The sequence below is a fragment of the Falco cherrug genome, chromosome 6, assembly GCF_023634085.1.
Source record: "Falco cherrug isolate bFalChe1 chromosome 6, bFalChe1.pri, whole genome shotgun sequence".
Lineage (NCBI taxonomy): Eukaryota > Metazoa > Chordata > Aves > Falconiformes > Falconidae > Falco > Falco cherrug.
Window position 1 is genome coordinate 81,130,284 of NC_073702.1, and position 24,704 is coordinate 81,154,987.

General features: G+C 41.0%; 1 protein-coding gene across 8 annotated transcripts in view; it reads right to left on the reverse strand.

The window, feature by feature from the left end:
• Nucleotides 1–23,857, reverse strand: part of SIPA1L2 (signal induced proliferation associated 1 like 2) — a 152,158-nt gene extending 128,301 nt beyond the window's left edge. For 4 of the 8 annotated variants that reach the window (XM_055714159.1, XM_055714157.1, XM_055714162.1 and 1 more), the window contains exon 1: nucleotides 23,595–23,856. The gene's annotated coding sequence lies outside the window, so the exon portion shown is untranslated. Of the gene's footprint in view, nucleotides 1–23,594 lie in introns of all 8 variants that reach the window. The other 4 variants (XM_055714156.1, XM_055714155.1, XM_055714160.1 and 1 more) reach the window with 3 other exon arrangements.
• Between the last annotated feature and the right edge of the window lie 847 nt (nucleotides 23,858–24,704).

Below are 24,704 nucleotides of genomic sequence, written 5' to 3' on the forward strand. Positions count from 1 at the left end.
ACTGCCCTAGTAAAATAGTGTTTACACTATTTAATATAATAAATATTAATTATTACACTGTTTAATATAATACTATTACACTATTTAATATAATTACACTATTTAATATAATAAATAATATCTTAATAATAATTAATAATAAATAATAAATAATATAAATAATAAATAAATAATAAATTACACTATTTAATATAATAAATAATATATTAATAATAATTAATAATAAATAATTAATAATATGAATAATGAATAAATATTAAATTACACTGATATACCTATTTGCACTGCTACTTAAAGAGTAAACCAATAGTGTATTGTAAACACTATTTTATTATATTATTATATTAAAATATCATTAAGCCATCATAACTTTCTTACATGCACTCAAATGTAACTATACTTTTATCCTGAACATGATAGAAAACAACTAACCCTGCTCTGACCTGAAAGAGTTCCATCACATTTTTAATATCAAGTAAATAATATTCTCCACTTTGAAAACAGAAAGTGTAAGCTAGAGAGAGCTCTAACTTTTGAACCTCCTTCTCAATCGTGCATTACACCAAGATGATTTTGTCAGAAATCAACAGAACACCCCCATCGCCCATATTTCACTACATGTCTTTTAACCTACAATAAATTGGCAATTATTATGGAAAGTAATTATTTTAATACAAGGTAATAAAGAAATAAATCTTTATAATTTGTAATTTCAATATGCCACTTCACACACTGCCATTCATGTACATAATGTGAACACAATCTTCATTCCCACCTTTTTTTTATTTTTCCTCTATGAAACAGTGTTCAGCTCCAGGTATTTTTTGCTCCCTTTGCAACACCTCATTCTGACCACACAGTGAAAACATGTAATAATCAAGACCACAAAGAAAGCATGAAACAGTACCAATTCTGGCACTACAAAATAGCATGCTTGGACCACAAATTATAGAAAACATAACAGGCAATACAAAAAAGATAGTATAGTTACTTTCAGGTCTATTCTGTGGTTGCTGCTTTTCTGTCCTCTGCCTGGAGTAGCTCAGCATTTAGTCCTCACCTTTTATTTATACATATATATATATATATATATATATTTACACACACACTTAGTATTACATAGTAATGCCAAACTTCATCATAGAAATGAAGACATACACAGCTTAAATGTGAGTGGCTTGGTATGACCACAGCAAAGGTAAATAAAATACCCCACAATGAAAGCCAGAAGCGCTTCCCTGTATTTTCAGATGTTTGCAGTGCTTTTGATACTGCCTAAACACAAAAAAAGGAAACTTCCTGAAAGCGTAGAAGATGACAATAATAAAGATGAGTTACCAGCTCAGAACTGAAGTTACTAAACAAGACAGAAACTATTGATGGTATCCACAGAAAAGCAGATTTGGAAAACAAAAACAAAAACAAACCCAGCAAACCAAACAACAACCACCTGTTAGAAGATGAGGTAGGACCTGACAATTTCCAGTTAAAGAGAAGAGGCACGTGGCACTGACTTAGGGCAACCGCTTAAAAGCGGCAGACACAAAAGTTATTCACAGGTCATAAACCAGGTGTCAAATAAAGAACTAAATTATAGTATTATGAACACTATTCACAGAAATAATAAGATTAATTATCTTTATACTGTTCCCATACGCCTGCTTAATATTTTATTTGTCATTAACTTTTGTCTGGGGTGCAAATATACTTTTGGGTTTTTTTTTCTGGAAAGCAAGATTTGAAGTACTATGGAAAAACCTAAAACGTTTATCAGCTCTGTTTTCTGAAAAGCAGGATGGTTTTCAAATGCTATAGTGGAGGGGATTTTTTATGATATTCTTATTTTCTCTCCAAAGCAAGAGCAGAGTTTTGTGAAATCATTGCCTTACTGTGTGCAGGACACAGTTTTTGACAGTGTTTGCTTTTTCAAAGACACATCTGAGCCAGTCACTTTAGAATACAGTCATAAAAGAAAGAGCATAGAGGATGATCAAAATTCTAACCAGTTTAAGTTTTTGAGTCGCCGAGAGAGACTTCTGGAAGTCATGCAGTCCAATCTTCTGCTCAGAGCCGGACTGTCACCAACACTAGAAAAGGTCAGGCATGGCTTTGTCTTGCTGAGTCTTCCAGACCTCCAAAGACAGAAAATTCAACAGCTTCTCCAGGCTGCCCCTTCCCAGGGCTGCACTGGCCTCTCAGCAGTGTTCTTTCCCATGCATAACTGGACATACTGCATCAGTTTGTGGCCGGTCTGGTACCACTGAAGGAAAATTCAGCTCCTTCATTTTTGTAACTAGCCTTCAAGCATCTATGGGATACTCTTAGGTCACCCCATAGCTGCTTCTCTGTCACAGTAAACAAGCCTAACTCTGTCAGCCTCTCCCGCCAGATCATTTGCTCCAAGCAGCAGCGCTCCCCAGTTCCTCAACATCCCTCTTGAACTGCAGGGAACAAAACTGGGTATTGAACATAAATCAAGATCTTTAACATACCATCCAGCTCTCCTACTGAAACATTCCGTAATTTAAAGAAACTGTTTTTGCCAAAGTTAGAAATTAATTTGATCATTTCTTCATTCAACACAATCATAACCTCATAGTGCTTCTCATACACACTGAACTTGGGCATTTGATTGAAAATTCTGTTCAAAATTCTTTACAGTCCTCTTTCAACCTCAACACTGAAACAACACTGAAAAGACTGACAATGCCCAGAATTGCATTTGAATGTCTCCCATTTCCCTTCGAATATCAGAGACAAAAATAGCATAATTGGTCATCAAATTAATTCCAAGAATATGAGTCTCATAATTCACTACCACTGCTTTTTATAGTCAACACTCATTTACATAGTGTAATAGCAGAGTGCAATAAGCCAAATTAAACACTCACACAATGCATGTATATATATATATATATGGAATATATAAGTATCCCATAAAAACCAAAGAATTAATGCTGAACCTTTCTGAAGAGTACAGAGATTTGAGCTGTCATCTGAGCTGATAAGTACACTATAACATACTGTAACAATAACAGAATCCCTCTTTCAAGTCCAGAGGGACTAATCTGGAAGCAGCCCAAAACTTTCAGCATCCCAAGTACCATTAATCCATATCCATAGATCAATAGGATTTGGTAACAGATTTTGGGTACATGTTGATTCTAGTCTCACTGAAGTCAAAGAAAGTTTGTCACAGACAAAGATCAGTATGGGATCACCCATTAAGTGAACTCTGGGAAATAATACCTTTTATGAAGGCTGTAATACTGGACATTTAGTACCTGTCTTATATTAAACAAATCTGAATCCCATGAAAGTGTAAATTTTATAGAACAATTTTGATTTGAATAAGCATTTTTTGGAATGAAATAATAGATCATTACATACTTTATAAAATTATAAATGAATTATTCAATTATTTTGTCTAAGGAAACATTTTTATTATACTTTGGATTTCCATTGCAACTAGAGTCCAATATCTATATACTTACACTCCAGTCTGTTTGCCTGACCAAAAATAAATAAATAAATAAATTTGCTCACCACTCTTTCACTCATCCAGTGTTTCCATGAACTGTTACTAAATATATAATTGATATTACCTGATGGGGGCAAGGGAAGTCGTTGGGTTTGATGCTTTGGGTTTCTGTTTGTTTGTTTGTTTATTGTTCCTCTCCAGTGCCCACCCCCCCACCCCACCTCCCTCTCCCTGATATAGCTGCAGAGAAGGCTCATTCACAAGCATTTTTATACAGGCAATTACGATTACCACCTCTACGGCTGTTTTCCAGCCCTTTGTTCTTTACTGAAAGGCAAAACAGAAGAATAGTCAGTGAAGAAACTTAAAAGTAAAACTTGTTTTCTGGTTAGAATTGCCTCATTTTGATTCCTTTTCCATTTGTGTTTGACAGATGTATTTTTTTCTTTTCTACGAAGAAAAAAAAACACACAGAACTGGGATTGTACAAAATTTCCAGTTTAAATTCTTAAATCCATTATTCTTGCAGAGGAAGCGTCAATAACTTACTTCAAACATGGCATAGTTAGTGTCAGTCTGAACGAAAAACACAGTCTGTATTTCAGACATGCCTAAATATGCCAGCCTGCCAATCAGACTAGAAGCATCCCAAAAAGCACTACTGCACCAGAAGAGAGATGAAGAAAAGCACAAATAATAGCCTGCCTCCTGCAAAACAAAAAACTACTAAGAACAAGGTTTGTTTGCTTTACAGAAATATGCGAAAGCAGTATTTGTCACAGACATTTACAGACTTTACTGTCTGGGGAAAAGAAAAAAAAAATACAACTCATCTAAATTACTGAATAATTAGCATGGATAATATTTCACTTTGCCATGTGCCATATACAGTGATTTTCTTTCCATCTTCAGTAAGACAGTCTCTGGGTTTGTGCATTTAAAGAAGCCATCTGCTGCTGAACTTACATAAATGTCTTTAACTGTGGAGCAGTTACAGCTATTCAGTATTTGTGCAACAGGAGTAATAGCCACCTGCTGGGGAGGGGGGGGGGGGGGGGGGGAAGAAATAACCTGGCCAAGAGACAAAGCCGCTCCCCCCATATTTTTGCACACATTTTGGAAATCAGCACACATCACAAATAAAAGCAGTGTTAAAAAAGGCATTTACAATCTCAACTGAAAACTCCACCAGTTAAGATTTAACAGATTTCAACATTATTCAGATATAACCTAACCTACTTCTAAATAAAACAACAATAAGCAGGTTTCGGACATACTTATTTAAGAACTTCAAAATAGATGTAAATAGAATATTAGGAGACTACATTAGGATAATATAGCCCAATATATTCAAATAAGCTTTCTGTGAAACACAGTGCAAGTAACTACTGTTATAGAAAGAGAACAACTCATTCTCTCCGTGTGCGTTTTCTAACTCATGAGTTGTACTTTTTTCCCCCAAACATTAGCTATAATAGCTCTAATTTAAGGTTCATGCCCCTAGTCCATGCACAGGACAGAATGCAAATTAGAGTGATGAGTGTTGTGTACCTTTATTGGGACTTAAAAGGACATCAAGATTCTTGCTATCTTTTAGACCCAAACATTTTATAGAAAATCATATTTTAGAAAGACAGCAAGGCTCTGCACCTTCACGCATTCTGCTAGGTAGCACAGCTTGAGCAGAGCTCAATAGCATTGCCACCATGCCATGTCACGTCTTCTGCCTCAAAAGTTGGTCTCCCTCACCCATTCAGTACCTTATCTTCAGCACTGTTGGGAACACAGCCCTTTGCTCTTCTTAAAATCATTCAGTAACTAAGAGGAATTTAACCCGACCTGAAACAAACCTGCAAGGTTGCCGAAGTTCTAGAAACATATCCTTTATCTCAACCATTGAATCAAAACTAAACCACGACAAACCCTTCTATTATAAAGCTTCAATTACCACCAGGAAGCAATCTAGAGTAAAATACTAACCGATTTACAAGGCATTTTGGCAATGTGTGTGCCACCATACAGTTTTATCTCAATAAGGCACTTGTGTAACAATTTATACCCATCAAGGATACCCTACAGCATATTCCATTCTAAAAACTGCAATAGTATGAGACAGTCATGAAAACCAGCAGTCAAGTAGTATAGCATTTCCACCAGGAACTGACACCCAGCAATCAAAACCCCCAAAACATTCTAAATCATTAACATCACAGACCATGGATAAACTGTCTCATTCTGCTGACTTAGAAAGCCAAGATCACCAAAAGGACAACAAAGAACCCGTGCTCTGTTTCAGACCTGAGAGTGTTCTGCTTCTTCTGTACGCGTAGAACAGACAATGAAGCAGCCACTCAGTTATGTTTTACTTCTCTTTCTACATTTCAGACGTGTACACAGGCATACGTACATACACACCGCATTCACCCACCCTTCTCCCATCTGGCCAAGATTTCCCCCTCCCCAACCGAAGAGCATTACCATTGCATTATTTCATTTCTTTTTAATGCAAGGCTCTACCCAAGGCATTCCTACCGCCTAGCTAGAATGTTGAGACTGGCTTGACAAGAAAACAGCACATCAAGACTAAGTAGTACTGACAAAAATGCTTGAGACAACTGTACAATTGCAATATACACACTTTGCAGCTATCAGGAATATCCTAAATATCACCCAGCCCTTCTTTCCCCTTCCCGTAAACGGATTAGTATTCCTTGTTCAGTCATGACTATCAGCTATAGGATTTTAAAGCCACTCATACTTTTAAGAGCAAAATAGGTACACAGCTGGTTTTGGCTGAAAACAGAAGTATCTTCAAATTAACGTACTCTTAAGAAGTATAAACAAAAAGAAAAAAGAATATAAAGGACCATCTAATATATCTCAGAGTATAAAGAGTGCCCAATATTTGTGTTTGACAGTTGTCTTATTCCCCACCGCAAGCGCAAAATAGTGTCTAGTGTTGATTATTGAAACAATACTTTAGAAACTGAAAATGAACTTACGAAACACAGAAAAATCAGGATTCTAGACGTTGACACTCTGACGGGACAAATGGTCGATAACCTTGCAGGCATCAGACTTGGCTTTTAGATAAAAATCTGACTAGTATAGCAGGAGTAAATCCAGGCACAGGCATTGTATCTTTTATAGTGAAAGTGACAGCTGAAAAGACTGTATCAGCTAAGCAGAGCAGTGACAGTTCTGTACAAAAAGAGGCTCAATTTGCAAGTTTTTCATTTTTCTCATGTATCATTCAATCACAAAAGATAGCATTAAGTTTCAGGCACATCTACTTTTTTCCTGTTAAGGCCATAAGGTTAGGCCATTCAGATCAGTAACTCACTTGTGAACTCCTACACAGATAGGTCATCATTTTGTCATAAACTGCTCCTGATATAATAATGGCAATGTAGCCTTAAAGAGAAAAATTATGGAAGGATATACAAAGCAAGTGTGACATTCACTTAATATAGAGTCCAAATTCTCAAATATTCTACTTGACATATCCATGATCACAAAATATAGATCTCCACTCCCATCTGTACTAGTCAAAGAACAGCCAGGAAAGAACTGAAGGGGATTCTTCTGATGTAAGAAAAAAACCACTATCTCAATTCATTTGACATAGTGCTTAGTATCTAACAAAGAAACTTGAAGTTATTTTTTTTCTTCACATGAACAACTCTCCTAAATCTAACAGAAAAAATGAGAGCATTTTGTACATGTGGGGTGTATTCTTAATAAATGTTTTCATATTCCACATGCGTTTCTACTTACTTGGTCTTCTCACTCTCCCTCCGTTTAAGAGCATCTTAAAGGCAACAAATACCTACTTTTTATAGAATGTATATAAATATAGACAGCTAAACAAATGAGCACCTATTCTACAGCCCATCAGTTTGTGGAGAGAAACTGCTGTTAATATATTAACTTCCTAGAAAACATAACCTTACCGCTTGTTACCTCTTAAACATGAACATTACCAACTCTTCTAATAATATAATGGCATCTTTATTAACTTACCTTCTCCATGTGTTAGTAGTTTGCAAGTTTTACAAATTGATTGTCTTTGATTATAAAAATATCTGAAAAAAAGTCTGAAAATCAAACTATTTATTTTAATATTTCAACCATGTGATAAAAGGTGCTAATCCTACGGGCATCAAACAGGAAAAAAAAAAAGGCCAAGACTTGTATCCTGAAAAGTGTTTAGGCGTTCAAAATTCATTGAATAAACAAACAGAAAAACCCATCATCCTTGTGAACCACACAGGGAGTTTCTGATCCTTGGAAGCTCTTGCAATTTTTTTTATTTTCTCTAACTGATGAGACAGAAAATCATGTAAAGTCTAACTAGCTTGAATGGACAGAACATTCTCTGTAAATTTAGAAAAATACTACCATGTACTCCTTCATTGAAAGGACATGCTGTCACAGGAAAAAGAATTTTAGAACAAAACAGCGAAAAAACCCTCACTCTACTCTGAGATTGCTGAATTAGCAATCTCAGTCCCATATTTTCCCATACTTGATTGTCCAAGTCCCATAAAACACGTAGCTGGAAAAGCAATTTTTCCTAATTTGCCAGTGGTCAAGGGGTAACCTGTGCTGTTGGCTCGCTCAGGGGCTGAGAGCGGACCCTCTCAGCAACATAAATATGAAACGGTACAGGCAGGAGGCAAATCTGAGGACACACTCCCCTAGCAGAAGGTACACAGGAGCTGGCTGCCGGCTGGGTCACCCACTGCCTCCGGAGGGACAAACACCCGCTGTGCCCCTCTGGGCGCGGTGAAACACCCAGGGCTTCACTGAGTTATGCTGTTGTACCCCAGGCCCACAGTTTTTAAAGAGAGAAGTGGGGGGTTTTGTTCCACAAGTGGGTAATGGCAAGTCAGTAGAGAGGTGTGGGAGGGAGAACAGAGCATGAGTGAAGGGCGTGAAAAATTTTACTGTAGAACGAAAGACTGTATGTGGGAGGAGAAAAGTATTAGAGTAGAAGTTATGGTATTACAGTTTAAGAAAAAAATGCATTCTAAACAGATTATTTTTTTTTTTATTGCCAAAAAGGTTGAAGGCCATAAAGATTTTATTAGAAGCTCAGGTTTTAGGTTTAATAACATCTCGTAAGTGCAAGGTTTTACTGTGGTCAGCTCAACTACGAGAATTTTTATATTATTGCTATAAATCAGCTGGGCTACTGGCAATTAGTTGCAATTTTGTTGAAATCCAGTTTAAATGAACAACAACCAAAAAACCCAAACAGTAAATAGATAGAAAAATACAAAGCAAATATAGGAAGCTGTGTGTTTATTTTGGCATATGTAACCAAAACACTGGTAGGTGATCAGATCTGAGTCAAACTATTACAGCAAGCAAAAGCTATAAAAACGAAGCACTGAAAAAAAGTAACCATTTCAAGATAGTAATCTGTGATCTTTCCGTTCAGAATTTAAATGATGTCCATACTGCCTTCATAAGGAGAAATGGGAGGATAGACAGGGGGACAGCCAAAGGGATACATATGTTTTTCCACCTCAAACTGAACCTTAAAAAAAACACAAAAAAACCTAAAGAGCAAAGTAGGTGCTGCTGATGTAATGCTTTTAAACATCCAGTACAACAGTTTTCAATCACATTTCCTTAGCAGTGGGGGGGGGGGGGGGGGGGTTGATGGGTTTTAAGTACCCTTCCCATGGAGTAACCATATCTCAGATTACTCAACTCAATTTTAGCGAGCTGGCCAAAATGAGGACACAATACTTTTCACAATTCTGTTCAATTCCTAACAAGTTAAAGAAAAAAAATGACTTCCTGAATACTTAGAAATAAGTGTCTACTCTGCAAGCTTTGCTTCCTTTTGCTCTTTGCTTTCTTCTCACACCTTCCTCAAATTTCTGTACAGCACGTCACCTTCAGCCATGTTGGTTTTAACTTCCGTTTCTCAATTACTTAGCCACACTGTATAGCATTCGGAATTAGAAATGCATTTTATGCTAAGGTCAACATTTTATTTGGGTTAGTTTCATTACAAAAATATAATTGAAATTTTCTGAAACTACTCCATCATGCAAACAAAATATTGGTAAGTGGGAAGATCAGGAGATTAATTTCAAAAGCTTTGTCCTGCTCTGAAAATAAAAGCCAATGAACAGACTTTTTAAACCCACTAATGAATGGAAATCATAAGTAACTGACTTAAGTATCAGAGTCAAAAGCCTTAAAAGAAAAATAAAACCCATTGCTCCCTGTAATATAATTTTCAGCATAATTTACAGTTTTCCAGATAATAGAGTTTTATTGACTTGTTTGGAACTATTTAGCTCTGAAGGTTTATAAGACACACTTACAAAAAGCAGCAACTCTGCTTTGTCTTATTTGTGAGCTGGCCAGCTGCAGAACCTGGTTTGACACTAGGCTGCAAGAAGGTCTGCTTTGTCCTGTATATTCCATTAGCAATTGTGCCAGCCTTGATTAAATCAAAAGATTTATTGTACTGCATGAAAGAGCACAGTTTAGAGGAAGGAAGCTCACATTTCACAGCTATGAAAATTCTAGGCAGGCTGTTTAACTTTTCAGGTGAAACACGCTTTGGGACTAAACCTAGCACCCTTCAAACACCAGGCAGATTAAGTGGAAACCCAGAGTTCACCTTCTGGCTTTCCAGTGTGACAACATCACTTTATATGCTTTACCAAGTATCAGTTACTGTGTTCCATACTCCAATGTATATCCACATGTGGGAAAGCAGATCACTGCAGAGTGAGCAAGTACTTACAGAGCTTTCAAGGGTTTTTTGAGGGGGTTTATTTTTAGGTGAAGGTTTGAGAGTACGCATCAGATGGAGACAGACAGTTACTGATGCTGGTGTCAGCAGCTAGGATTAGATTCAGCGAAGGTGAAGCAAAATGACTCATTTGCAAAACACATTGTAAGAAATCGGGATTCAATACTGCCATTTTCTGAAGTTCCAATGTCAGCTGATGTAAATATACTGAGACCTATAAAATATTGGAAGCTACTCTGCATACGAAACCTCCATTCTTACACTAACCAAGGCCATACATTAGGACACCATTTTGCACTTAAGGTACTATTCCACATCAAAATCATAATAGCAGGGCATTAATCTGAAAATGTATCTACATTCATATCAAAGCTAGAGGAATGTTTTAAATAAATAGCTGGCCAAATCAAATCTTTCCAAAGATGTAACAGTTCCACATTGATTTTGGAAGCCTGCTTTTCATGAATTACTTTCAACAATTGTTGAGGTGAGGCAGCCTTCTATACTGCTACCACTGTATTTGAAATTACTGTACTGTCGTTGCTTGGTATGTAAGTCAGACTTGACCTATTCAGGCACTCGGCAAGAGCTACTGCTTCAGCTGAGTCCCCACAAGCATCACGGAGAGGCTGGCTCAGGAGATGCACCTCTACACAGCAGAAATATTCCCTAGGTCAGCTCATCTATAATATACCAAAAAAATTGCTTTTTGTACAACCTGGAATTAAGAAAGTATCTGATACAGTACCATACTGAAAACAGAACCTGTAAAGAGAAAGTACTCTCCTGTAAGAAGAGTTTATTAATGAAGCCTAAGATCAATCTCAGAGTCAGTCTTACCTCGTATTTTCAATAATGACCTTAACACAAAGTGAAAGTTACTAATGAAAACTGAACACAACACCAAGTTGATAAGCACATCCACTGCAAAGGAAGGTAAAAAACATAACAAAGAAAGAACAAAGTAAGTTTTGAGAAAAAAATTTCATTCCAATTTTATTTTACGTTTGCAGTCACTCCCTCAAGAACTACATGATAAAATTTTGATCAGCCTGGTAGCTCATCAGCAGAAAACACCAGAAGGAGAATAACCACAGCATTGTACTCAACACATAGACAACAACTGCACAATGTTTCCAGTAGAGACAATGCTTTAATGCCATTTTATTTGCCATGGACAAGACTGTGTAGAATGCTGCTTAAATTCTTACTAGTCGTACCAAAACCCCACAAACAGCACAAGTGTGGAGAAGGGCCTTCTGTTCCCCAGCGACAGCACTGCACAAGAGGAAACTAAGTGTTTGTCTTGTTTAAAGACTGACTAAAAGTTTGGCTAGAGTAACATCAGAAAAATGAGGTCTGACAGAGCAAGTTGTCTGTAAATATCAGGAAGAAAGAAAAAGAAATTACATTAAACAAGGATATTGGTAAGATCAAACAAATGGACTGCAATGTCAGCATGTGCTCCACATACAGGTGAGCAGAAAATTCTAGTCCTCAGTAAAGTCACTGAACGGCCTTCCACCACAAGTATGAGATGGGAGAAAACAAAACCAAAACAACAGCAACCCATCAGTTGATCAAAAATGAGCACAACTGATTTATGACAGAGATCAATTATGTAGTCGTTTTCCACAGCAAATGGACTGGAAAATAAATGAGTAATTCAGTTCAGGGCAAAGGAGTTCAGGCTAGGGCTACTGATCTGTACCTATCATCTGTCTTACTTCAACAATTTTGGAGATCCATTAGTTTAAAAAAATTAATGTTTTAACTCCTTTTGTTGAAAATATGACTCAAAAGGATGTTATACTGAGCTCCTCCATGTCCTCTCACCTTTAGAAAAAAGTCTTCAGAAGCAAAGTTGTAACCCTCTCTGCCAACTGACAAACACTATCTATCAGCGTTATTTCAACTTCAAGGAATTTTACCCCAAAGGAAATTCTTTCCATTCCCTTTCCTGTTTGTTATGCTTAGACTCAGCACGCACTTACAACCTCTTTCATACTGAAGATGAATGTTATACAAAACCCTGAATTTTTAAACACTTAATAAAATGGATTATAAAAACCAATACAGGGATCTGAAGGTCTGGTTGATGCTTTTGTAAATATAAAAATACTTAAAATTACTATGAAGAAAAGTTGCTGTGAAGTTGGATGAGCAAGAACAGGAATCATCTCAATCTTCTGAGGTTCTGTTGGCTCTTGTTTATAGTTAATGAGAGAACCGAAGACTGAACATAAAAAGGTGCAAACAACAGCTGTTTTCAGAACTGAAGCACTTTAATTTTGATTTTTAAATAATGTGACAAATCACAACTTTTTTTTTTTCCCCCAGCCACATGGATAAACTCTAGCATAGATTATCAAAACTTTCACAGTACTAAAATTAGTAGTCATAGCAAAAGAACTAAATACAATAAGTTAGACTGGCTGAGAGCCAATTCCAAACTCACATGTCCTGCTCTTTAACAGTAAAACAATCTTTTGGAAGAGATCCAATGGAATCATTCAATAGAAGTTCACACATTGAAATTCTGGTATTGCTAATCTTGTTTTGGAATTCAGTGACAAGGTGAGCAAAGTATATCTGAAGCCAAACCTGAAAGGATGCTATTTTCTTTAAATGCTTATTCTTTTGTTAAGTACTATAGTTATAAAATATTTAACTGCCAATAATGTATTTGGGAATTCTTGTCAACTGGTTTAAATGGAGAATATATAATATGAGTACATAATACTCTATTCCTTAGTCTTGTAAAAAAATTCTTCCCAACATCATAATAGAGAAATATTCTGTACCAGAAGTAGAAGCGCAGTACACTGGAATATCAATTGAAATTCTCAATTGTCAGACATTGTCAGACCATCTAGCATAAAAAAGGTTGTAATATTTCACAGAATAATTCACACTGGAAGGCACCACAGAATACCACCTAATCCAGCCTCCTGCTCAAAGCACTGAATTCAGACCAACATGCTTAGGGCTTTGGCCAGTGTAGTCTTAAAAACTGGAAAGGATGTAGATTTCACAGCCTTGCCCGCGCTACCTGATCCAGTTCCTCGGCATCCTTAGGTTGATTTTTGTTTCCCAGTGCCAAACCAGAACCTCGCTTGTTTTAGGTTATGACCACCATCTCTTTTCCTCCTGCAATATACCTCCGTAAAGGGCCTGACTGTCTTCTTAATAACCTCTTGGGTATGAACTAATGAGGCAACTATGAAGTATCCCCTGACCAGAGCTTTCTGTTGTCCAGGCTGTGCAAAGCTAATTCTCTCAGCCTCTCCTGATGTGCTCCAAGCCCCTCATTTTGCTGGCTCTCCACTGGACAAGTTTCAGTTTACTCGATATTTCTCATGCATTTGGGGAACCAAAACTGGATGGGGTACATCCAATGTGGTGGCCTGAGGAATGCTGAATACTAGCCATCCACTGGCTCTTCTCCTGTTCATAAAGCCTAGTATGCTGCTAGCACTTTTCACTGTCAGAGTGATAAATGACATCCTGACTCATGTCTGTCAGAATGTGCAGGTCTCTCTTAGCAGAGCTGCTTCCCAGGCAGTCAGTCCCTACCCTGTACTACAAGGCTTAAGAACATGCATTTATCCTTGCTGAATGTCACAAGGTTCATTATAGTCCATCCCACCATCCACTTGAAACCACAGAGTGCCATCCTCAAACATGTCAACTACTCCCCCAACACGATATCACATGCAAATTTGACGAGGATACACTTTATCTCCTCCTCCAGGTCATTGATCAAGGTACTAAACAGGATAGGTCCTAATATAGCACTCCGCTTGTAACTGGCCCCCAAGTGGAATACAAACCATCAGCTGCTATGTTTTGAGCCTGACAAACCAGCCAGTCCCTCCATCCAAACCATAATATTGCAACTTGGTTATACAGGTGCTGTGAAAACCATGCTAAAAGCCTTGATAAACTCAAGGTAGGCAGCGGGCAAACTGCCATAAGCAATATTAAACCTAATCTGATGGCATTTACAGTTTCAGCAGTATACAGAAATGTCCCAGGACTATTCATAAGCATATTAAAGATACAAAGGAACTTCACGCACGGCCATTTTAATTACCGTTTAGGCAAACAAACAAATAAAATACCTCAAAACAAAACAACTGCACTAGATTCCTTTCTGTTAGGGTAGAAAACACAGGATTAAAGAAAAATATGTTTATGCATAAAACAGAAAGGTTTTAAGTTTCAGAATCTGTAAATGTAGCCCACGAAAATAAAAACTAATTTCACCACCCAACCAGGAAAACCCAAAATCATTATCCCCCTTATACATGAATGATGAAATGGGAAACATGTAATGCTGTAACAAATAAAGCAATAAAAAAATATTACTTAAATGAAAGTTTATTTATCATTTTACTTTATTAGCATTTCATATACAGCTGCAACGGATATGTTGACCTCTACTTAGGGGGTTTCTAGTTTAGCAAATTTTCACACAATGACCCATAGGTGAGTAGGAGTCTGGACAGCACTTGCTGAGTCCATGAAGAATGGTTTGTCTGGTGGATTTGCTTTTTCAACCTTAGAACTTCTTGTTATGTTAGATAGATAGTCCTCTCTATGACTTATTTTAGATGTCTCTTATTATTACTTTTCCCCACAGTGATTCCTGTAGCTGCCACAAAGAATTCATACAATTGTATGGAGGGATGTGGCTGAGACAGCTGGTATGAAAAAAAAAAAGTGGTTCATGAGAATCTGTTAACTTGCAACTTTAAACACCTCTGACCTATAGGCATACTGAATGTTGTAAAACGAGTGAACAGGAACACTGACACTGTTGGGTACACTCTGCATAGGAAAGAGAAAAACATTACCATTAAACATCTACTTTCCCAGGAGACATTATTATTACTATGCATATATGTAAATATTCTATTTTAACACTCAGCCACAATATTTTCATAGGCATAAAGCATCACAGATATTCAATTAACTATTTGTGGATACAAAGACACAGTTTGTATGCCCATTACCAGGCACAAAGTACACTCTATACATTAATAGTACTACCATAATCTTACATATTTAACAATACTTTGAAAAATGCAGCAGTAAAATTCAAACTAAAACCAAAACACTTTACAAAATGAAGTGTTCATTTGTGGCAGATCAGTATGATGGAAAGAATCATCAGCTATTTTTAAGAGCTATTTTCTAAGGAAACAAGCCTTATGCAATCACACAGTGCAACACCTCCCTCCACCTCATGATTTTTTGAGTCTATTGTTTGACTCAGCAAGATTTGATAAAAAAAGATAAAGTTTCAGGGGTAATTATGCTCATAGAAATTTTATTTTTAAAGTTATGCAACCACAGAGAAAAAGCACAAAGCATCCCAAGTGTGAGAGAAACACTGACATTAGTAAAATTCTCATCTGAGAATTCCACAGCCTAATGAAGTACTACTTGCCCTTCACTCAGAAATCTCCACCGAAAGTAATGATTTATAGGGGTCCAGGGTAAGAAGCCAACAAAAGCTCAGAATCTCATAAAACCCCTCTGTTCTCACAGTAGAAACCTCATCTCATATAGAAAACATTGTTGGAGCTCAATTTATATTTGATAGCTTGGGGTTTTTCAGTGTAGCACTGAGCAACCACCTGTACAGCTCTTGACCAATTCAGATCATCTAATCTATCCTGTTCCCTTTTTGTAGCAAACGGGTCAAATTCTGGATTTGAAGAGAAGTGGAAATGAGCAAACCAGTCCTCACATTGTTAACAGATTACACCAATCACTATATTTACCCCACCTTGCCTCACCACCTTTAAAAATAATGATTTGAAATGGTTTCCTACGCAAACAAGGCTACGTGATTCCAAGAGATGTACAAATATACTAAGACAGTTGTTGGGAGAGGAGGTGGCACGTAGCAGAGAATCTGAGAGGGGGAAGCCACCCACCTCTGCAGTACCTGCTGATCTCAGAAAACTGGCAGCCAGATAAAGAAGAAAAGATTTTGAGCACTGACAGGTTTATCCCCATAGTTTCTAATTCTGTCAGCCGGCTTCCACAACTGAATGCAGATGCTTATGTATCTCTGCCAAATTACTCTGTGACTGGGCTGTTGTTTCAGTTATCTGAAAAGGGAATTTGAAACACAAGGTTACCGTTTTGATAAAGGATTTTAACTACCTGGACATTGCCTAATTGACTACTACAGCTCAACCCAGAGTAAAGAATTTGAAGATCAAACTAAGGGATATCTTTATATCAACAACATAAAGGAAGCTATGGAAGTGCCAAATTAAGTCTCACGTCACAGCATATTTTACAAAAAAAAAAAAAAAAAAAATTCCTCAAAGTTATGTGAAAACTTTCTTCACGTAATTCTCCCTGCTGAACATCCCAACAAGTTTCCTACTCCTGAACATGCCAACAACCAAAAACTGATTTCAGTTTTAATTATTGCACCTCTTGCATATAATGACCAGATGCAGAGAAGCACCTTTGTAGTCATTTAGCTTGCTGTATGTAATAACTGGCATTATTCTTCTCATTTACCATGTAACAAGAATTACCGCTCTTCAAAGTGACAACACTAAAACAGTTACTGTATGGCTTATCATTGAAGACCAACTTCATACCATGTTTTCTGTCGAAGACATGACAAACTGAACCTAACAGAAATCCCCAGTGCTTTCACTTGTTAGTTCCAATGTCAGACTGGAGGACACTGACATAGCATAGCCTTACACTAATTCCTACCTTGTCTCAACTCACATCATAAGTTCCATACTGTCAAACATAAAACATTTTTTTCTGAGCCTCATATGTAAGAGAACAGAGGAGTAATGACAACACTGCTGAGAAAATAGGCCATGGGTTTGTAAATACCATGGGTTGTTTTGCATTAGTCCAATGAACAAAACTGTTCTCACACTGGGTTTGTATTCATCATCAATTAGAATTTTTACATGACAAACCCAGCGCATCCTGCTGAACCCAAATCACAGCTGGCAATCCTGCAGCCCAATGTGGCAAGGCAGCCACTCTCTTTGAAACAGCTCCCTCCATTGCTATAGAGAAAAACCACTAGGAACAATAATAATAAGCTGTTGTCCTGACAACCTCACAAAGCAAAACCAAGCCTTACTTTACTACAGCACAACAGCAAGGATAACCTGATCACCATAAACTGCTCCTGATTCTTCAAGAGCAGCCGGCCGCGGCAATAAGCAAGAACAGCACGGCAAAATACATTTGCTTGCCTACGCACTATAGCTGGTATGCACATTATGCATGAGAACGTATGCACATACACAGCTACACTTTTCTTCCCCACGCCTCTCCCCTCCCCCTTTTCCCACTTTGTGTCACACTAATATTGCAATGAGATTTCATGCTAAGACATGTCAGGTATTCTTTTCCAGTGCTGAGAGACTAGAAAAATACTTAGGAGTGCTCTTCATACTTACAAGTGCTCTTTTCCGGGAATGTACTTGGGTCTCCAAAAATAGGAAATAATTAGTTTTGAACAGAAAGACACAAATGAAAACAACCAGAGAAGAAGAGTGTGATTAAATAACTTTAACTCACAGTTGGAAAAAAAAAAAAAAATCCAAAACCCCACAACCTAAGCAAACGGGGGGGGGGGGGGGGCAAACCAACCAAAAAAAACCAGAGTGACATTTCCTCTCTTTCACAAATGCCTTCTCCATAAAATAAAGGAGACCGAACTGCTTTTGCAGTGACAATTTTGCTAACTATGCATTAATTGCAGGATTTCTTTTTACTCCCCCACGTGAAAGGAAAAAAACAGCAAATAACACCTATAAAAAGCTTTGCTCAGTCCTTACTCACCTTAATTGCCATTTTGTTCTCAAATAATTTCACAATTTATCTGGTTTGACTGAAGTGGATGTAAAAATCCCACATGAAATACCAGGTGGCCCAGAATCTCCTTTCCATCTCATATATATGGAACAAACAAGCGCCAAAACCAAAAACACACAACAACAAAAAAAAAAGGCAGAAAAATTTTATTAAGGTGTTCAAAAGCATATACTAGGTTTATAAAAAAAAAAACACCAAGCAACAAAACATTTTATTCCACTTGAATAAACCTGCCCTAGAAGAACTAGTGTTCTCAGAGTACCTTTCCTTATAAATACATATTATAAAGTACCATAATCTGTTGTTTATTTAATCTGTACAAGAGTTCTATAATTTCATCACAGATTGAATCATGTTTAAAATAAAGGTTGGTGAACCAAAAGGGAAATGGAAGGGCAAATTGCTGAGCTGCATGAGAGCTTTGTATCTCTGTTATGTGTCCTCTAACATAAATCCCATCAAATTATCTTCATATAACTTAAATCTGAAAAGTCATACTGTGAAATACCTACGATTGAAAAGCCTAAAAGATGAGGTAGCAGGCTGGAATTATCACAATCCACAGCCACTGTGCCAGTGAAAATTTGGGCAGTAAAGGGAGAGGGGGAGGAAGGAAGAAATGGCAAATAATACAGGAGGATTATACAAATATCTGCAGAGCTGGGTATGTCACTTTGCAGGATTCAGGACAACAAATGAAGACATTATATAAGAAAAGATTTAAAGTCAATGGCAAAACTCCAAGTCCTGTGCTCAGAATTTTATTTCAGCTGCTGAGGGGGAGGGGAAGTCACGCCAACTTCAACTACTGCCACCTTCCAGCCTCTTAGCTACTACAGGAAAATTTACTATCTTTCCTCCATCCTCCTCCTAGATTCCCTCACTTCCAAAACAGCTAAGGTATCTTTCAACATTATAACTCTCAGCTTTTTTTTTTTTTTTTTTTTTTAAAAAAAGTTAGTACAGGTCATTTTCCTAAGGAACACAGACTCACCAGCTAACAGCAACTAAAACAAAAGCCTACTTCATTTCAAACATCTACTATTCTTAAAATGTTTTACAAGCATGAGATCCAATAAAGCTGTTTGCTTGCAGATCCAAAAAGATGGGACAGCAGCTGCTTACACTTAATATGTGTTCAGAAGATTATATCCATAAGGATTTGAGACATTTTTTAAACAAAACCTTTAATTATGCGTGAACTAATCACTATTTAAGAAATTCCAGAAAACCAGAAGAATCCACTTATAAATCACGAGTAGCTAACTGCTCATGTAATTACACTTTCATGATCCAAACAAGAGTCTACATATCTTCCAGGAAGAACTATGGTGCATAATAATCACAATGACATTTCTGCCTACTGCTGTACTGTCTTTAGGTAAAAACCAGAAGAGTATCACCAATTATAATAATCCTTCTCAATCTTCAGTTCATTCAATTATGCCTGAAAATAGCTTTAAATCTGGGGTCAGTGCTTTACTACAAAGGAAGGCAGGGTCTCTCTCATTTACTTCTGTCAGGATAAATCAGATGTTTAACATTATGTTCGCCCTTTCACAATAAACTAAAAACAGTAAGACACTCATGTGAAGCCCTGCAATTCTTAAAAATCTAACCAGTCATATGGCATCAGCACTGAATGTCATGAGGAATTAATGTTATTCTTAATGCAATCTATGTGAAAAACTAGTATTTAAAAAAAAAATAAATGTGAAACACACGCTTCAATCTGCTAAATACAAATTCTATAGTCAGAGCTATACATCATAAAGAGTCCTCATGAATTCTTCTTATTGGATTCTTGGATTTGGGAAACAGTCCTCAAAGGATTTCCTTAAAATAATTCAGGTAGAAAAAACAGTGTAGAAAAAGACCGAGAGGGGCACCCTCACCCTAAATTTCCTGAACTGTTCAGATTTATAATAGAATGAAAAGTCCCTTAAAAACAGACAAACTGAAGTCTATCTTAACTTTGCAAGAGATAATCTTTTAAAGAATTGCATATAAATTATTCTACTTAGCATACCAAAAAATTGCAACATTGCAATACATAAACAGCCAACTCCACTGATTCACAACCCAGCTTGCTCAAAAATTCTAAAATTGCAATGCATTTTAAATTGCAAAGCAAAATTTGCACGGAAAGAGGAAAAAAGCATTCATTAAACCATTATTTCATTTCAAACTGTCAATACAGCTACTGTTGGTAATCTTGGATGACTAATATGAGAAACTAGATAACCCGGTGCCCCACCCTCTTTCCACAATCTGTAAACTTAGATTTTTATAATAACATAGAATTTCTCACTCAATATTAGCAAAGTAGATCACTCATCAGTAAAAGGTACAAACCTACCAAAAATATTTTAATGTCCAACCACCTAAATATAACCTTAATTCCAGCCAAAGCAAGGATAAAATATTTACTTTCTCCTGCAGTTTGAACTGCTGATCTGCACATAAAAGGCTTGGGTGCAATGCCTGACTACTATGTTCAATATGAAGCTGAAAGTGAAAAAACGAACTGTCTCAGTTCACTTGTAAAGGTCAAACAGCAAAAGAAAGGGATGGTTTTGCCTGTTTGACCACTGCTTTGCTTAGTTCCTCATTTGACTCTTCATTTGCAAGAGTCTTTCACAATGCACTTGAGTAATGGTATGTCAGTAAATGTCTATGAAAAAAGACCATACTGTCTTCCTTTCAGGAAAATGGAACAGACACCTTTAAAATCACTGATTCGCACAGTAAGTAAATACCAACTACAAAGAACCACGGTTTTGTTTAGTTCTAGGTTTCACATTATAGCCTCGGCATCTATGAATGACACGATCTTTAATTTACCCAATACGATTAGTGAAACAGTCTGGCATCCTTACAAGTAAGTATTCCTTCCTGTTACATCTAAGCGCTGCATGACCTGGTAAGGTAACCCACTGGGCATGCATAACCAAGACAATACATTCAGAGACCTCTCTGAAATCTAGCTTTGTATGAATGATACATAAATTATAAATCAACTGTTGTGGAGCCTAAGTGATGTTTAAATATCCATAACGCATTAGAGCTCTTGATGATTTAAACATGTTTGCATTAATAATAAATGATGTTTTGAAGATTAAATTTAAGATTTAAGTATTTGAGAGCTTCTACCAAAGAAGCAAAAACAGGGGGCAAGTAACGCATTCCACTGACAACAGGCACAGTCTTGGAAAAGCACAAGAAATGGATATAGGAATGCCAAGGCCTTATTAATCTAGCAGGCTGAGATGCACTATGTTTCTGAACCCAACTCCAAAATGCTTCAGTCTGAGATGGTTAGGTATGGAGCCTGAGGGGGAAATGGCTGAACAAACAATATTCATGCACTACGGTCCTTTTTAAAGTAAGTCCATCAAACTAAGTAACAACCGAGACTTAATTATTTGGGTTTTTCCACATTTTCAAACATCCCTCCTTATCCAGCTGCCTTCGTTTAAAGCAACCCAAATATTTTGCAGAGCTACCTTCCAATTAAACAAGCTTCCTTTAGATATTGCTAGTAGATACATAAAATGTCTATAAGCAGCAAGATGAGCTGATCAAAACAATGAATTATGTCAGCTAGTAAGCAAACCTCAAATTCTGCTCTTGTCTAATCAGTGCAGAACTGATCAAGAAGGTAGTTTACTATTCATGCGAAGAAAAAAAAAAAAAGACACAAATACAGAAATCGTAGGCTGCAGAGACAGATTAGACGCTTTCCTCCTCTGCTGGATATCTGATATGAGAAAGCCATCTAGTGTTAACTTTTAGAAGTGAAAACTGCGCACAAAAGAGCTCGGGAGAATTTACATGTGCAATTCTCTGTAACTTTGCATGTCTTCTGCATCATAAAAAAAATAAAACTCGATTCCTCTAGAAAAGCCAGGCTGAAAGCAAACACTCAAAACTACTAACGCGTTAAAATAACCCACCGCCATGTGCCAAGCCAGCCCGCCGACCTGCTCGGCGAAGGTCAACAGCCGTATCGGAGATTTGTCAACTTCAGAGTTGCCTTTGTGAAGCCTGCGCGGCCCGTGCGCTCCCCGCATCGCGCTGCCGAGCCCCGCGACGGGCACCCGGCCAGGAACAGAAAATCCAAAGCCAAGTTCCTCTCAACCGGCTATCATTTAACGAATGAAATAATTAAGTTTGGAGAACGGTCCACAGAAGGCGTATCGGGGCGTTACAAGATAACAAAGAGTGCAATAGGATACAGGTTGCGCCTCGCATGCAATAAATTAGTGAAAAGCGTTAAAATCACTGAAGGAAAGCACGGGCTAAGGAGCCTTTCCCTCCGCTAGCCCAAACGCTCGGCGATGCCCGCTGCACCGTCCCCGCTCTGACAAGCGGCGGCACCGCGGCGGTCTCCGACCCCAGCAAACTTCCCCCGCAGTCGCCGCTGCCCCGCAGGCGGGCGCGGGGCCGGAGGCCAGGAGGCGGGCACAGAGCCCCCCCCCCCCCCCCCGCGCAAGGGACCGGCGGGCACTGAGCTCCCCCCCCTGCGCAAGGGACCGGCGGGCACTGAGCTCCCCCCCCTGCGCAAGGGACCGGCGGGCACAGAGCTCCCCCCCCCCCGCGCAGGGGACCGGCGGGCACAGAGCCCCCCCCCGCGCAGGGGACCGGCGGGCACAGAGCCCCCCCCCGCGCAGGGGACCGGCGGGCACTGAGCTCCCCCCCCCCGCGCAAGGGACCGGCGGGCACAGAGCTCCCCCCCTGCGCAGGGGACCGGCGGGCACAGAGCCCCCCCCCTGCGCAGGGGACCGGCGGGCACAGAGCCCCCCCCCGCGCAGGGGACCGGCGGGCACAGAGCCCCCCCCCCGCGCAGGGGACCGGCGGGCACAGAGCCCCCCCCCGCGCAGGGGACCGGCGGGCACAGAGCGCCCCCCCCCCCGCGCAGGGGACCGGCGGGCACAGAGCGCCCCCCCCCCCGCGCAGGGGACCGGCGGGCACAGAGCGCCCCCCCCCCCCCGCGCAAGGGACCGGCGGGCACTGAGGCCCCCCCCCCCCGCGCAGGGGACTGGCGGGCACTGAGACGCCCGCCGCCCCCGCGCCTGTTAGCGATGTCGCAGATCACAGCGCTATTTATAAAGACGACGTGCGGGAGCGAGCCACAAGGCTCCGCCGCGGCGGGGACGCTGTGGCGGCCGGGGGGTGGACGGGGTGCTGCTGGGGACGGGGGCTCCCAGCGCTCCCCCAGCCCGCCCCTCCGCCCTCCCGCCGCGCCCGGGGAAGCCGAGGCCCACTCTCCACGGCACCTGAGGGGAGAGGTCTCTCCCCACGGCACCCCCCTCCCCAAACTGCTCCCGAACCCCTCCCGCGGGGGGGGGGAGCGCTCGCACGCCCGCGCTGCCCCCGCGCACCCCGCCCGCCCGCCGTGTCCCCCCGCCGCGGGGCACGGACCCGGTGGCAGGCGCCGGTCCTTACCTGGTGCTGCCGCTGCCCGCGCTCCGGCTGCTCCCGCCGCGGGACCCCCATGTCCCCCCCGCGCACGCACAGGCTCCAGCGGAGACCCCCTCCCCGCGCTCCTCTCCCCCCTCCCTGGGGACACGCCGCCCGCGGGGCGCCGGAGCCGTTAATGGAACCGGGGGGTGTCCGCTGGGGTCTCGCGGGCGGGCTGCCGCGCACGCCGCTCCTCCTCCTCCTCCTCCTCCTCTCGTCCCCCCGCCACCCCCTTCCGCCCGCTCGCCCGGTGCCTCGCGCTCTGCCCGGCGCTGGGTCCGGAGTGCGCCTCAGCCGCCGGACGGGGAGAGGAGGCGGAGGGAGGGGCGGGCGCAGCACCGACACACACACACGCTCTCGCCTTCCCTCGCCCGCCCGCAACCCCGCCCCTCCTGCCGGCCCCGCCTCCCATTGGCCTCACCGGCTCGGCCCCGGGGGAATGCGAACTCCGCATTGGCCACTGGCGCTGTCGCGCAACCAAAACACCGGGTCCCGCCCCGCGGCGTGCCCGCTGCCCCCCCCTCGCATACACACACACATTCACCCGCCGCGGCGGGGGTGGCGGGAGGGGATCACCGCGGCCAGGCTGCCGGTGTGCGGCGGGAAGCGAGCAACAGGTGGGGTGAAGGGGCGGCAGAGCTCGGGTCACCCGGGCAGGGCCCTACCCGGCACCGAGCCGGTGAGCGCGGGCTGCCGCCCCGGTCCCGCAACCGGACTGGGCCCCCCAGCCGCTGCCGCGCCCGGCCGGACCGCAGCGGAGCGCCGGGGCGAGCGGCGCGGCGTCCCGGGCCCTGCCCCGCACGGGCCCTCGTCTTCGTTTTCAAGACCCTGGACAACGCCGCCCGGCCCTCCGAGCCCCGGCCCGCCGCCCGGCCGCCCCCGCCCCGCTGCCGGCACCGCAAACCGCCGCTGTGGCCCGCGGGCCCGGCGCCGGCCGCCCTGGGCTCCTGCGCCCCGCGGGAGCGGCTGCCGTGCGAGCAGCGGGGCGGCTGGGCCTCCGTGCCCCCTGCCAGGCTCGGCATTGCCTCAGCCACAGACCCTCCGGGCTTGCAGCGGGAGCCGCCCGTGGCCCAGCCTTTAGCCTCGTTCGCATCC